The sequence below is a fragment of the Elephantulus edwardii genome, unplaced genomic scaffold (assembly GCF_000299155.1).
Source record: "Elephantulus edwardii isolate Elephantulus edwardi_28Jun2011 unplaced genomic scaffold, EleEdw1.0 scaffold00464, whole genome shotgun sequence".
Taxonomy (NCBI): Eukaryota; Metazoa; Chordata; class Mammalia; order Macroscelidea; family Macroscelididae; genus Elephantulus; species Elephantulus edwardii.
Window position 1 is genome coordinate 66839 of NW_006400214.1, and position 15891 is coordinate 82729.

At 39.9% G+C, this 15891-nt stretch overlaps 1 protein-coding gene and 1 pseudogene across 1 annotated transcript in view; one reads left to right on the forward strand and one right to left on the reverse strand.

Moving 5' to 3' along the window:
* MAGT1 (magnesium transporter 1) overlaps positions 1-15891 on the forward strand; it is a 153425-nt gene that overhangs the window by 63838 nt on the left and 73696 nt on the right. The window lies entirely within an intron of this gene.
* Positions 8532-9575, reverse strand: LOC102860511 (annotated as a pseudogene).

Genomic DNA, 15891 nt, shown 5'->3' on the forward strand with positions numbered 1-15891 from the left:
GTCTGCACTCTTCCTGGATGATACATTTGGCATCCTCCCACAACTCATCAGGTCTTCGCTCATTAGGGTTCAAGGCCTCACACCTGTTTCTGAGATGATTCTGAAATTCAGGTGGGATGAACTCAAAGTCATATTTTGGTTCCCATGGATTTGGTTTAATTTTCCTCAGCTTCAGCTTGAACTTGCATATTTGGTGGTCTGTTCCACAATCAGCTGCTGGCTTTGGTTTTCACAGCTGATATTGAGCTTCTCTAGTGGTTTTTTCCACAGATATAATCAATCTGATTCCTCCTATGCATACCATCAGGTTAAATCTATCGGGAAACCTGGAGAGTGGAGTACTGAGTTGACAAGATGAGAATAAGAAATATTTGCTCCTTGTAGTAGTTTTGTTATTGTTGTTAGGTGCCGTTGAATCGAGTATGACTCATAATGGCCCTATGAACAAAAGATTTGAACCGTGTTCTATCCTTCACCATCCTCGCACCGCCTGACACACAAGAGTCCATTGCAGTCCACCCTTCTGAGCATGATGTCCTTTGCCAAGGACTGGTCCCTCCTGGCCAACGTGCCCAAAGTATGTGAGATGGAGCTTCAAAATCCTAGCCTCCAAGAAGAAACTTGGTTCCACCCCTCTCTAAGACAGACCTATTTGTTTTGTTGGTGGCCCATGGTGTGTTCAAGACTCTTAACAAACACCACAGCTCAAAGGCATTGGTTCTTCTCCTGTCATCCTTAGTCATTGTCCAGCTCTCTGATGCACAGTAAGTAATTGGCCTGGTAAAAGACCATGGCCTGGATCAGGCACACCATAGTCTCTAGACTGACATAATTACTTCTAAGCAATAAAAGGGACCTCTAGAGGTCCCTTACAGCAGATTTTCCCAGTGCAATTTGTCTTTTGATTTCCTAACTGCTTGTTCCAAGAGCATTGATTGCGGAGCCAAGCAAGCTGTACTTGTTAACAACCTCAGTTTCTTCTCCATCTATCATGGTTCCGCCAATAGGCCCAGTGGTGAGAATCTTTGTCTTCTTGATGTTAAGCTTCAATCCATATTGAAGACTACAGCCCTTGACCTTCTGTAGGAAGAAGTTCAAGTCCTCTTCAGTTTGAGCATGTTTCAAGGAGGGACCAGTTCTTGGAGAGGGAAATCATTCTTGGAAAGGTGAATGGACAGTGGAAGAGAGGAAAAACCTGGATGAGATGGATTTACTCAGTGACTGGAGTAATGGGAATAGGGGTGTCAGACATGATAAGGTTGGCTCAGGATAGAGCAGGGTTCAGGGCTATTGAACATAGGGTTACTATGAGTCGCAAGTGATTTGACAGCACATAACAACAATATTAGTCTTGTTTTTATATTTCCTATTGTCTTGTTTTGTTTCTCTTTTTCATTATCCCACATGACAAAAGCTAGGAACAGGATCCAGCAACATTTATATTTCATGTAGTTTCACCCAACAGACTAAACACCTGGTTCTACTCCACCAGATCAATGAAAGCCTGCAAACAGCACTCGCCTCATCTGTCCTCAGCAGATCTATACAAACAGCAAATAGAGACTTGAACAAACCTTCATCCTCTATCACACCCACAAAAAGATAGGAGGTAGAATATAAAGAATTAATAAACCAGCAAATGATGCAAACATTCACATGATTAAATAAAATATATCAAAACAAAATAATACACAGAGAACAGTGTCACAGTAGCAGCTGATAACTTTAAACCAGTGGAAAAATTAGGACAAAATGGAGCAAAAGTCACCAAAATACTGGAGCACAAAATCTTTAGAGGAAGAAATGCTTACTGGAGCTTGATATACAGGATTTGGGAGGGGGAAAAATTCAAAAGAATGAGAGTTAAATGTATTCTATAGATTAAAGAACATATTTTGAGAACCAAAGTCAATACATATTTTAGCAAAATATGGACAAAACTCTGGAAGAACTTTTGAAAAAATCCCCAACACCAAACCACCACTACAGGATCAAAAAAGAGAAAATAAATTAGAAGTCATACAACACCAGGAAATTGAAATTCAGTACATTAAGGCTAAAATTTTAAAAATACGTAAATATTATAAGTACAAAAGAACAAAATTAAAGAGAAGGAAAATGAAAAAGCATGAAAATTACATAGAACACTTGGGCTTTTTTCCATGTTGTTGTGATGGTGAATAACGCTGTTATAAACATTGGTCTACAGAGATTGGAAAGCATTATACTGAGTGAACTAACTCAGCCTTATAAGGATAAATACTGCATAAGACTGTTGTAAAAATAGAAAGATAACTAGTAAAACATTTATGGGGACAGAAAGGGAGAAGAGGTGGAAGGAAAAGGATGAGGGTAAGTAGGGTCGAAATCATAGAGTTGTACAATTTTGTGGGTGGAGGGAGAGGGTAAAGGAAATGAGAAAGATCCAGCAGAGACATAAAAAGACAAGATAATAGTGATCACAGTCCAATCATGATTAATTTTATAAAACATAATGCATGAGAATGATTGTATGAAACACAATGTGAATGAAAAATAGTGTGAAATACAATGTATGCAAACTTTGAAAGCAAATAAATATAAAATCATTTAAATTTTAAAAATTACATAGGACAACATCAAGAAAAATAATTTACATGTAACTGGAATTCCAGAATTAGAGGCACACACACAAAAAAATTCGAGGATTTGCTAGAAGGAAATGCCCCATTATTATGAAAAAGAAAAAACATGCCTTCAGAAAGCTGAGTGAGTGTTAAAAATCACAATTAAAAAAATAGCTGAGTGAGCTCAAAAGAGGATAGACCTCAAAAGAAGAATACCAAGATACATCACAATCAAATTTTCCAAAATTAAGACAAAGAAGACTGACAGCAGACCAGGTAAAATGAAGAATTAAGTACAAAGGAGGACCATTAATACTAAGGTCTGATTTTTCACAAGAAACCATGTAGGCAAACAAGCAATGGGCTGATGTATATAAAATTCTAAAAGAAAAAAATTACCAGGAGAGAATTTTTTATGCAGCAAAATTGTCCTTGAAATATAACTATGAAATTGAAACATTCCTAATAAATAAAATAGGGATTTTGTGAAAATTAAACTGTTGTTATGTTCCATTGAGTTCTGAAGCCTGCCCTGTCCTGAGCCAGTCTCACTGACACTGGCACACCTACCCCCCTATTGCCCTAGTTACTGTATCAAGCCATCTCATCTGAGATTTTCCACTGTCCCTCCAGCCTTCCGAGCATGATGTTCTTCTCTCTTGCGGCCACATGCCCCAAGAATGTAAGATGGAGTTTCAAAATCCTAGCCTCCAAGGAGAAATTTGGTTTTGCCCTCTCTAAGACAGACCTATTTGTTTTCTTAAGCAGTCCATGTTTAAAACTTGTCTCTAGCTCCACAACTCAAAGGCATCAATTCTTTCATCCTTAGTCATTATTCAGCCCTCTGATGTAATTGCAAAGACCATGGCCTGAATCAGGTGCACCTTAGTTTCTAGACTGACATTTTTGCTTCTCAGTACTCTGGAAAGATCCCTGACAGCAGATTTACCTAATGCAATTCGTCTTTTGATTTCCTGACTGCTGGTGCCAATAGTGTTGATTGTGGAGTCAAGCAAGCTGTAAGCGTTAACAACCTCAATCTCTTCTTCATCCTTCATGGTCCTGCATATTGGCCCAATGGTTAGAATCTTTGTCTTCTTAATGTTGAGCTTCAATCCATATTGAATACTACAGTCTTTGACCTTATGCTGTATAAGAAATTCTAAAAGGAATTCTTTGGGCTGAGAATGAACAGTGGTAGACATCAAATGGAACTTAGTCTACATTACGACAAAATTAAGAGACTGACCCAGACACAAAAATACAAAAAGTAAAAAAAAAATACAAAAAGTATTATAAATGAGGATAAGTCAGGCCAACCAATCCGAGAAGCCTTTGCAATAAACTTCACCTTGAACATTAAAAAAAGTATTATTAACATGTTATAAAGTACCATTGAGGCAAGTATGATTCATAATGTCCCTATGAATAACAGAAGTGAACCTTGTACTATCCTATACCAAACATGACAAAATTTGTTTGACAAAATATAAAAATAGAGAACCAGAGGTATTAGTCTGTTTATCAGGGCAACTCACGTGCAAAAACAAGGACTAAGTAAAGTTACGGAACTTCTAAATGGAGAGGCAGTCAGGGGATTTTAAGATAACGTGAGCTGTTTTAGACTTGAGAATAAAATAGATGTTTACAGAATAATCTCAAAGAAAAACTTTCACAACAAAGTGAAAAGAGGAAAAGCATAAAGATACATTAAGTACCAAAACAATACCAATGAAGGAAAAAACAGGCAGTAAGCACAATATTAGGGAGCACTGGTGTCTTAGTGGCAAGGAATTGTGCTGCCCACACACAAAAAAAGGTATGTACTTTGAATCCACCAGTTCTACCGTGGGAGAAAAATGAGTAATCTTCTCCTCTGTGATTTACTGCTTCTGAAAACCCACAGAACGACCAGCTATGGATTGGTTCTAAGTAGTCACCATCATAAAAAAATGTGCATCAAAAATTATTATCAAATATAACTAGATATTTAAAGTAAACAGCATATACGTGAGTTAATCAGGACCTTCTTAAAATTGATACATCTGACAAAGCAGTCATATGTAAAGTTTATACAAAACTCCAAACAGATCAGGTAAAAAGACAAACAACCCAATTATAAAATGAGTAGATGGCATGAACAAACATTTCATCAAAGTAGATTTTCATATGTCCAACAAAATGTGAAGAAAATATAAATTTCATTAGTTTTTCAACTCAATTCATGGCTGAATTGATTTAGAGAGGCCTTCCCGGTAGGTTTTCAGAGGCTATACACATTTTTTTTTTCACTCGGCATTTCTTTTATTTTATTTTGTAAATTGAAATTTTAATGTAAGTTTATAGAGATTTTGGATTTCCATTCATTCATTGTTGCACATTTTCATCCCTACCCACTGCTCCCCCCAGTTGTTTTTTCTCTTTGAAAAGTAAAAAAAAAAACAAACCAAAAAAATACAAAACCCACAAAGCTTTTATTATTACACAATTCCCCCTCCCCATTCCACTCCTGCATGCAGCTCTCATTCTGGACTCTTGTCATGAAAATAATACCTAATCATATATTCCTTTCAAACAGTTCTATGCCTCATGTATTTCAATACAGTGTACATTATTTATCTCCTCTTAGTTTCTCCCAACCCCCATGTCAGTCCTGATTTTTAATGGTGGCATTATGAAGTATTTGTCCTTTTATAACTGAAATATTTCACTCAGCATAATGTCCTCCAGGGTCACCCATTTTGAATAATATTTAATGAGTTCCTTGTTTTTCAGTGCAGCATAGTACTCCATTATGTGAATATACCACAGCTTCTCTATCCATTCATTTGTTGATGGGGACTTAGGTGGTTTCCATCTCTTTGCTATTGTGAACAATGCAACAATAAATATGGGTGTGCATTTATCTGCTTGGGTGACAGTTATGGTTTCTTTAGGATGTATTCCAAGTAGTGCAATTGCTGGGTCAAATAGTATTTCTATTTCTAACATTTTGAAAACATGCCATACTGCCTTCCATAGTGGTTGCACCATTTTACACTCCCACCAACAGTGAATAAGGGTTCCAGTTTCTCCACAACCTCGCCAGCATTTGATGTTTGCTGCTCTGTTAAATTTTGCTATTCTTATTGGGATGAGATGATATCTCATAGTTGTTTTGATTTGCATCTCTTTTAGAGCTAGGGATTTTGAACATTTCTTCATGTGTTTACCATCTGAATGTCTTATTTGGTGAAGTGTCTGTTCATATCCTGTGCCCATTTTGCAGTTGGGTTGTTTACCTTTATCTTGTTGTGGTGCTCAAGTATTCTATAAATTCTATATATAAGTCCCTTATCAGACATGTCATTATGAAATATTTTTCCCCAGTCTGTGACTTCCCTTTTTACCCTGTTGGAGAAAGTTTTGGATGTACATAATGCTATAAATCTTAAGCAGACAGTCCATCTTTCTCCCATAGAGTTACTTGTGGATTTGAACTGCCAGAGATGACAGACCTTCTGGTTACCAGCAAAACACCATGCAGACCAGGCCAATTGATAGTATTTGGATGCTCTTCATTGAGAAGAATGGAAATCTTAGAGCACTGTACCTATTCACAATTAACACCCTTGGTATCAGCAGTCAATAAATCTGCTGTGAAGGATCTTTCTTAGTGTTATGGAGCAATGCTGTCAGTTAAAGATTAAGGTGCATATGATTCAAGTCCTCATCTTTTCAATGCCTTGTTATGCATCTAGAAGTTGGACAATGACTAAGGATGAGAGAAGAGGAACCCATGCTTTTGAGTTTTGGTGTTGGAAGAGTGCTGAATATCCTATGGAGTATCAAAAGAACAGGCAAGTATGTTTAGGAAAAAGTGCAGCCAGGGTGTTTCTTGGAGGACGTGATGGTGGAGCTTCGTTCATCTCATATATTTTGGGTTCCATCCTTGGAAAGTGAAATGATTCTTTAAAAGGTGAAGGGACATCCAAAGAGAGGAAGACCCTCAAGGAGATGGATCTACACAGTGACGTCAATAATTGTTTCAAGTATATTAGAGATGAGAATGGCAAAAGATAGGGAAGAGTGTAAATCTGTTTTTCATAGAGTGGCTGAGTGTTACTCGACAGTACCTAACAACAATACTGCATGGCCTACATAGTTAGAAAAGTATGTGATGGTTACATAGGGAGCTCTGGTGGCCAAGTGGCAAGAAGTTGCACTGCAATCCCAGAGGTATGTGGTTCGAATCCACCAGATGCTCTGCTGGAGAAGGAGGGACAATCTCCTCCTGTACTAGTCAGATCCAATTTGACAGTACACACACACAAAATAATAATAATAAAAAATAAAAGTATGTGATGGTTACAGAGAAATTAAGAAAAGGACAAAAGGTAAAATAGTTTCTTATTGTTTATATAATACATATATCACAACTTTATTCTTCATTTGTTGGGCATTTCAAATGTTCTGTAGAAAATAAAGTTAAGGACATTCTCCAAGTTTCCAGGGCTAAAAGTCAAAGTAAAAAGTATGAATCTTTTACTGCTGATGAACGTTTTATGAAAAGTTTATGCTTCCAGGATGTAGAAATGCCCTAGTCATTATTACGTATTTTTATTTCGTTAAACTGCTATTTCAGTAGTTGTGTGTCATTGAGTCAGAACTCACCCATAGATGACCCTCTAGAGGGTTTTCAGAGACAGGAAATCACATAGGAGATTGTTCTTTCTTCTTCCACAGAGCAACTGGTTGATTCAAACTCTGTGCCTTTGCAACACAGTTTCTTACCACCATTTCCTCTGAGCTCCCTATTATTTCAATAGACAGAGACCTCATTATTTAAATCTAACATGGATATTAATAATTTTAACATTTTTAATAATTTTATAAATGTTTACTTTATACAAACTTATTTCCTTTGTCATATTTAATAGCTCTTGTGGCATAGTCTATAAAGAGTTGCACTAATAAACCAAGAACAATGTATCTCTGGCAGTTCAAATCCAGCAGCAACTTTGAAGTTGAAAGATGGGAAATTTTCTGTGCAATTTACCTCCTTGAAAAACCCACTGGAGGGTCAACTATGAATTGACTCTAATACAATAGCCATGAGATAATGAAATTTTCATGTTTAAAGACCATTAGTGGTATAATCAGAATTGATGCCCTTGAGCTGTGGTGTTGGAGAAGAGCACTGAACATCCCATGGACTGCCCAAAGAACAAACAAATACATCTTGGAGACGGTGCAGCCAGAGCGCTATTTGGAGGCAAGGATGATGAAGCTTCACCTCATAAACTTCCAGCATGTTGCTATGAAGGGGCTATTCCTTGGAGAGGGGCATTATGCTTGAAATGATGGAGGGTCAGCAAAGGAGAGGAACACCCTCAACCAAGTGGATTGACATAGTGACTATTGCAGTGGGCTCTAATGTGTCAGGAAGTGTGAAGATGGCACAGGATAGGAAAGGGTTCAGATAGGATCGCTATGAGTCGTCCTTGACTTGACGACACCTAACAAAAACAGCAGCAGGGGCATAATATATGTAAATTGGTATTTCATCAATTCCTGGAGCTTTGATTTTTGCCGATTCCTCTGGCAGCTTTATTTTCCTACTACATCACAGTCACCTCTTTTTTTTTTATAGTGTTTTAAGGATTTCATTGGGGCCACTTTGAAGTACCCCTCATAGTGCTGCAAGAGCCGCTGGGCTTGCCATTGTCCTTGCTCTTTAGGGACTTGGGAGGGACAGAAGAAGGAAAATCATCCTTTCTTGAAGAGAAAAGTCTCTTCTGAGGTTAAGACCCGGTGGTGGGAGGTTTTGGGCCAATTCAGAGTGAGCAGAACCTGCTGAGGACCAGGTACCTAAAAGGGGCTGGGGCTGCTTTGGAGTGTGGAGATGGGGGAGGAGGAAGAGAGGTACAAGGAGGAACTTGGAAATCAGGAGGAGCGGGTGGGTGGGGCTTCCTGGGCACTGAATGCTGAATGTGTGTACCACCCAAGGCACAAGGGCGAGGACCAAGAATGGCCAGAGGGTGAATTTGAAGAAATTGAAGATGTAGAAGAGGCTGACCTGAGAGGGGTAGCCCAGCCAGTCCAGGGGGCCCAGCAGCATCATTGCCAGCACAAAGCAGGTGATCTGTCCATTTCCCAGGTATACCCACCATACCTGGGCATAGCAAGAAGAGTCCATGGCAATGCGCAGACCCGGGGCAGCACCAGTCGCGGCTCAGGGAGGCAAAGGGCCAGCTGTCCACACACATGCACCCGCTCTGGCCGCTCACACCGGAAGCTAGGTTGATGAACCATGAAAGATCCAGGCCCAATGCAACAAGGGTCCAGTAGATGAGGCTGGCGTCCAGCATAAGAGTCAGTGCACTTAAACCATAAAAGCTTAGCTCCAGCTCCATGGGCACCCGGGGGGGAGGTGTCATCAGCCATCCCAGGAAAGCATCAGATATTAAACCAGCCAAACCTGGTGGGGGAAATGTGCTAAAATGAAGACCTGAGGCAGGACAACAGCCAGGAAGAAGGTGCAGTAAGCCAAGCTAGACATCATCAGCTCTCAGCAGCTGTGAGTTCGAGTGGCCAGCTGGGAGGAGATGACTATCATAATTGGCCAAAGGGCGGCTCCTGTGATCATGTAGTGTCCAGAAGGGCTACCTGGACCAGTATCACAAGAAGAGAGGACTTGGTGAACCTGGACTGGGACCTGGCTGTAATACCCAGATTCGTGGATGCACCAGAAGTGTCTGTCTCCAAAGAGGAGTCACTTGAAGACCAGGTTGAGCTATTCAGTGATGAAGCAGATCCAGAGCACTGCTATGCCCCATGCATCTGGAGGTGTAGTAGACCACGGGGAAGTAGAACATGAAGAGACACTTCGGATCGCCCAGAAAGGTGACCCAGAGCTACACGTTCTTCAGACATCTGGTTCTGCAGAGCCTCAGCCACTGCGATGCCTGCGCCTAGGGCCAATTCCATGGCAACCCGGGGGTCGGGTTGGCCTAGCTGGGGCTGTGCTCTCTAGGGCAAAAGCTGAGAAGCCACCATCCCCTCATGAACAGAAGTTATTTCATAGAAGTCTTCTGTGATAGCCAATTCTTGTTGGTACAATGACTCTGTGTACTCCTTCCATCTCCTTTTGATGCTTCTTAGGTCATTCGATATTCTGCCCATACTATCCTTAAGTATTGCAACTCAAGTGTTGAATTTGTTCTTCAGTTCAAGACATGTCGAACGAGTCTGTCCCTTTTGGTCTTCCAACTCCAGCTCTTTACACAATTCATTATAATACTTTGTTTTGTCTTCCCAAGATGCTCTCTGAAATCTTCTATTCAGCTCCTTAACTTAGTGATTTCTTCTTTTTGCTTTGGCTTCTTGGTGCTCTAATGCAATATTCAGAGTCTCTTGTGACATCCATCTAGGTCTTTTCTTTTTCCTTTGTCTTTATAATGACCTTTTGCATTCTTCATGGATATTATTCTTGATCTCTTCTCACAGCTCATCTGACTTTTTGCTCACTAGTGTTCAAGGCCTCAAACACGTTCCTGACATACTTTTTTAAAATTTAGGATATGATAGATTCGAGGTCAAATTTTGATTCTCATGGATTTAATTTTTTTTTTTAGCTTCAGTTTGAATCTGCATGTGAGTAGTTAATGATCTATTCCACAATCAGCACCTGATATTGCGCTTCTCCAATGATTCTTTCCACAGTTGTAAATCAGTCTGATTTCTCTGCAGACCATCATGTGAGGTCCATGTGTATGGTCGCTGTTTATGTTTCTCATAAAGGATGTTTGCAACAAATAAATCATTGTACAAAATTCTGTCATTTTATCTCCAGCCTCATTTCTGTCACCTAGCCCATGTTTCCCAACTATTGATGCCTCTTCATTTCCAAATTTTGCACCCCAGTCACCCATTATTATTAACACATCCTGATTGCATGTTTGTTTGATATCTGAGTGCAAAAGTTGGTGGAAATAATCCATTTCCTCCTCTTTGGCTCCGGTTGTTGGTACATATACTTGAATGATGGTGGTATTAACAGGTGTTCCTTGTATGCATATGGATAGTATCCTGTCGCTCACAGCATTGTATTTCAAGATGGATGTGCAGTGGTCTTTTTAACCATGAATGCTACCTGTTTTTCCTCGCCTTTTCATTTCTGGCATAATAGAGCATATGACTGTCTAATTCAAAATGTCCCATGCCAGGCCATCTCATTTTGCTAATACCTAGTATGTATGTATGTATGTGTATATATATAATTTTTCTCTTAACTATACCCAATTTTCCTACACTCATTCTCACATTCTATGTTCCAATCACTAGTGTCTATTTGCGACCGTTCCTCCTTTGTGTTTGCCTATGGAGGACTCAGCCTCAAGTGTCATATCTGCCAATCTAATCCGTGTGTTTTATTGTACATTGAATTTTTAAAGGCCTATTATTTCAGAAATGGATGACCAATCCTTCTCCCTAGTCTGCCTTAATTTAGCTACTCAGCTTTAGAGCAATATTTGACAGACAAACTTATTAAACTTGCTTGCTGAAACTGAGTAGGGCATAAAGCGTTTGCTGCAGAGGGTCAAGGACTGTAGTCTACAATATGAATTAAAGTACAACATTAAGAAAACCTCTGGACCAATTGGTAGAATCATGATAGATGGAGAAGAAATTGAGATTGTTGACAATTTCAGCTTGTTGAGTTCCACTGTCAACAACTCTTGGCACCAACCATCAGGAAATCAAAAGATTAATTGCATTGGGAAAATCTGCTGTAAGGGATCTCTCCAGGGTCCTGAAGAGCAACAGTGTAAGTTTGGAGACTAAGGTGTGCCTGATCCAGGCCGTGGTCTTTGCAGTTGCGTGCTGTGCATCAGAGAGCTGGACAATGACCAAAGAGGACAGAAGAAGACTTGATGCCTTTGAGTTGTAGCGCTGGAGAAGAGTACTCAACATATCATAGATTGTCAAGAGAACAGATCTGTCCTGCAGAGGGTGAAAAGCTGTTCCATGCAGGCAATGACTTTGAAGCTCTGTCTCACGTACTTTGGACATGTTTTCAGGAAGGATCAGTTCTTGGAGAAAAATATCATGCTTGGAAAGGGTTGAGGGACAGGGCAAGAGAGGAAAACCTCAGATGACATGAATTGACACAGTAAGTGAGGTAATGAAGGTAAGTGTGTACGAGGCAGTGAATTTGGCTCAGGATAGAGCAGGGTTCAAAGCCAGTGTGCATAAGGTCACTGTGTGTTGGAGTCAACTCAACACCACATAACAACAGTGTACTTTATTGATGATACGTGACAAGATGAGCTCTCTTTCTCAGGAGGACTGGATGGAAACTGTGTCAAGAATGTGGTCTTTTCAGTGTGTGGCGGGATCCATTTGGGGCTATGACTCCCCAGCAGCTCAGGGTCTTGCTCTCTTCTAGTGCTATTGACTGGTGCTGGTGGTCCAAAAGACTCTATTCTTTGGAGGTCATGTGAACCATCAGATAGAGAACTCTGTTGCTGTAGCCAAATTCACTGCCGTATCAGGAAATACATTTGATAAAGTGGACTTTCAGGGCAATATCAGCCCCTGATCAAAGACAGAGGAATGGATGTCACTATTAAAGTTGTTGTTGTTATGTGCCATCGAGTCACTTGTGACTCATAGCAACCCTATGTACAAAGAGCCCTAAACCCTGCTCTATCCTGTGCCAACCTCACTGTCTCTGATACACTTACTCCAACGACTGCAATCACAGAATCGATCTGTCTTATCAAGGGCCTTCCTCTCCTGAGCTGTTCTTCCACTCTCCCAAATATGATGTCCCTCTCCAAGGGGAGAAACATGCCTAAAGTATGTGAGACGAAGCTTCATAATCCTTGACTCCAAGGAGCAGCCCGGCTTCAGTGTCTCCAGGACAAACCTCTTTGTTCTCCTAGAAGTTCATGGTGTATTCAACACTCTTCTCCAGCAACATATTTCAAAGGCATCAATTCTCTGTCGTCCCTAGTTACTGTCCAGCTCTCTGATACATAGCACGCAATTGTGAAGAATATAGCCCAGATCAGGCACACTTTAGTCTCCAGCCTGACATCATTGCTCTTCAGTACTCTGGAGAGATCCCTGACAGCTGACTTTGCCCATGCAATATGTTTCTTGATTTCCTGGCTTGATGTCCTTGATTTCTTGATATTCTAGCTGCCAAGACTGTTGACTATGGAGCCAAGCAAACTAAAACGATTAACTGTCTCAGTCTCTTCACCATCCATGCTGATGCTGCCAATTGGTCCAGTGGTGAGAATCTTTGTTTTCTTGATGTTGTTCAATCCATATTGAAGGCTGCAGTCCTTGACCCTCTTCAGCAAGTACTTCAGGTCCTCCTCAGTTTCAGCAAGCAGGGTTGTGTCATCTGAACAATGCAAATTGTTGAATCTTCCACCAATCCTGATGCCACATTACTCCTCATACAGCCAAGCATCCCAGATGATCTGTTCTGCAAACAGATTGAAAAGGTATGGAGACCAGAATACATCCCTGGCAGACCCACTTCCTGATTTTGAACCATGTAGTGACTCCTTGCTCTGTTCTGACAACTGCCTCTTGGTCCAAGTATAGGTTTCGCATAAGTACAATCAAATGTTCTGGGATTCTCATTCTTCTCAGAGTCAGCCAGCCATAGCTTGTTGTGATCCACACAGTAAAAGCCTTTACATGGTCAATGAAGCACAGATTGACATTCCTCTGGTGCTCTCTGCTTTCTGCCAAGATCCATCTAACATTAGTTATAATATCCCTAGTACCACAACCTCTTCTAAATCCAGCATATCTGGCATTTCTCTATTGACATATTGCTCCAGTCGTTTTTGGATAATTTTCAGCAGAATCTTCCTTGCATGTGATATTAATGATATTGTTTGATAATATCCGCACCCTGCCGGGTCACCTTTCTTTGGAATGGGAACAGATATAGATCTCTTCCAGTCAGTTAGTTGGCCAGCTGGCTGTCCTCCAGATTACTTGAGACAACTTAGCACATCCAGGGCAGGGTCTGTTTGTTGAAATATGTCAATTGGTATGCCGTCACCTCCTGGAGCCTTGTCTTTTTCCTCTATCAGAGCAACTTGAACTTCCTCCTTCATCACCACAGGCTCTTGCTCATATGTTATTTTATTAAATTCTTCTGTGTCAGCCAATTCCTTCTGATACAGTGACTCTGTGTACTCCTTCCATCTTCTTTTAGTGCTTCTTAGATCATTTAACATTCTACCCAAAGCATCCTTAAGTATTGCCACTCATGGCTTGAATTTGTTTTTCAACTCCTTCAGCTTAAAAAACGCTGAGTGAGTTCAATTCTTTCAATTTTCTGATTCCACCTCTCTGCACATTTCGTAATTGTATCTTGCTTTGTCGTACCAAGCTGCCCTTTAAAATTTTCTGATCAGCCCTTTGATTTCTTCCTTTAGCTTTGGCTTCTCTGTGCTCTAATGCAATATTCAGAGTCTCATCTTACATCTATCTTGTTCTTTTCTTCCTCTTCATCCTTTGTAATGATCTTTTGCACTCTTCATTGATGATATTCTTGATATTCTCCCACAACTCATTTGGTGTTCGAGGCCTCAAACCTGTTCCTAAGATGGTTTTGAAATTTGAGTGGGACAGACTTAAGGTCAGATTTTGGTACCCATGGATTTGATTCCATTTTCTTCAACATCAGCTTGAACTTACATATGAGTAGTTGGTAGTCTGTTCCACAATTAGGACTAATGTGGTCTTCAGTGTATCCCAGGATGCCCTTTAGGGGCCCTGCTGATGCCTGCTTTACTACTTTTATTTTTTTATTATTGGTTTGCTTACAAAGTTCATATACATTATGTTTCACACTATTATTCATTCATACTGTGTTTTATACAATCATTTTCATGCATTATGTTTTATAAAATTAATCACCATTGGACCCTGCCCTATATTTTTGCCCAGATCCTTCCCATTTCCTTTCCCAACTTCTTCTACCCACCAAACTGTGCAACCCCTTCCCATCCTTAGCCCTCCCCCTTTGAGTTCTCATACATGTTTTACTAGTTATACTTCTATTGTTACAATAATGGTTTTATGCTGTGTTTTTCCTTAAGAGACTGCATTATTTCACTCAGCATAATACTATCCAGTCTTTACCAAGTTATATAGTATTTTTTTAATTGTTGTTCTTGAGTGCTGCATAGTATTCCATTGTGTGAATCTGCATTACTTCTTTCTATTTTCCCCCCATTCTTTTTTAAAATTAATCTTAATGAACAGAGATTTTGGATTTCCATTGTTGCATTTTTCTCCCCGACCACCCCTCCCCCCCAATTCACTCTTCTCTATGGGAAGTAAAAGAAAAATTCTTTCATTGTCATACAATCAATCCCCCAAGTCCTCTCCACTTTGGAGCCTTCATTCTGGACTCCTGTCATCTATTTCAATGCAGTATACATTATTTATCCTCTCTTTCTAAGTCTCCCTCAACCCCGATTGTGAGTCCCATTTTACAACAGTGGCCCTATGCAATATTTGTCCTTTGTGATGGAGATATTTCACTCAGCAAAATGTCCTCCAAGGTCATCCATTTTGCATAATATTTCATTAGTTCCTTATTTTTCAATGCAGTATAATATTCCATTGTGTATATATGCCAGAGCGTCTCTATCCATTCGTTTGTTGATGAGTACTTAGGTTATTTCCAGCTCTTTGCTATCTTGAACAAAGCCACAATTAACATGAGTGTACATATATATGCTTGGGTGACAGTTACAGTTTCTTTAGGATATATTCCCAGTAGTAGGATTGCTGGGTCAAATGGTATTTCTATTTACAACATTCGAGAAAACGCCATACTGCCTTCCATAGTGGTTGCACCATTTTACACTCCCACCAACAGTAAATAAGGGTTCCAGTTTCTCCACAACCTCATCAGCTTTTGATGTTTGCTGCTCTGTTAAGTTTTTCTATTCTTACTGGGATGAGATGATATCTCATAGTTGTTTTGATTTGGATCTCTCTTAGAGCTAGGAATTTTGAACATTTCTTCATGTGTTTCTTTGCCATCTGAATGTCTTCTTTGATGAAGTGTCTGTTCGTATCTTGTGCCCATTTTTCATTTGGGTTATTTACCTTTATCTTGTTGTGGTGCTAGATTAGAACAGCACATCAACAGAGAACTTCCGGAAGTCCAGGCTGGGTTTAGAAGGGGTCGTGGTACTAGGGATATTGTTGCTGATGTTAGATGGATCTTGGCTGAAAGCAGAGAATACCAGAA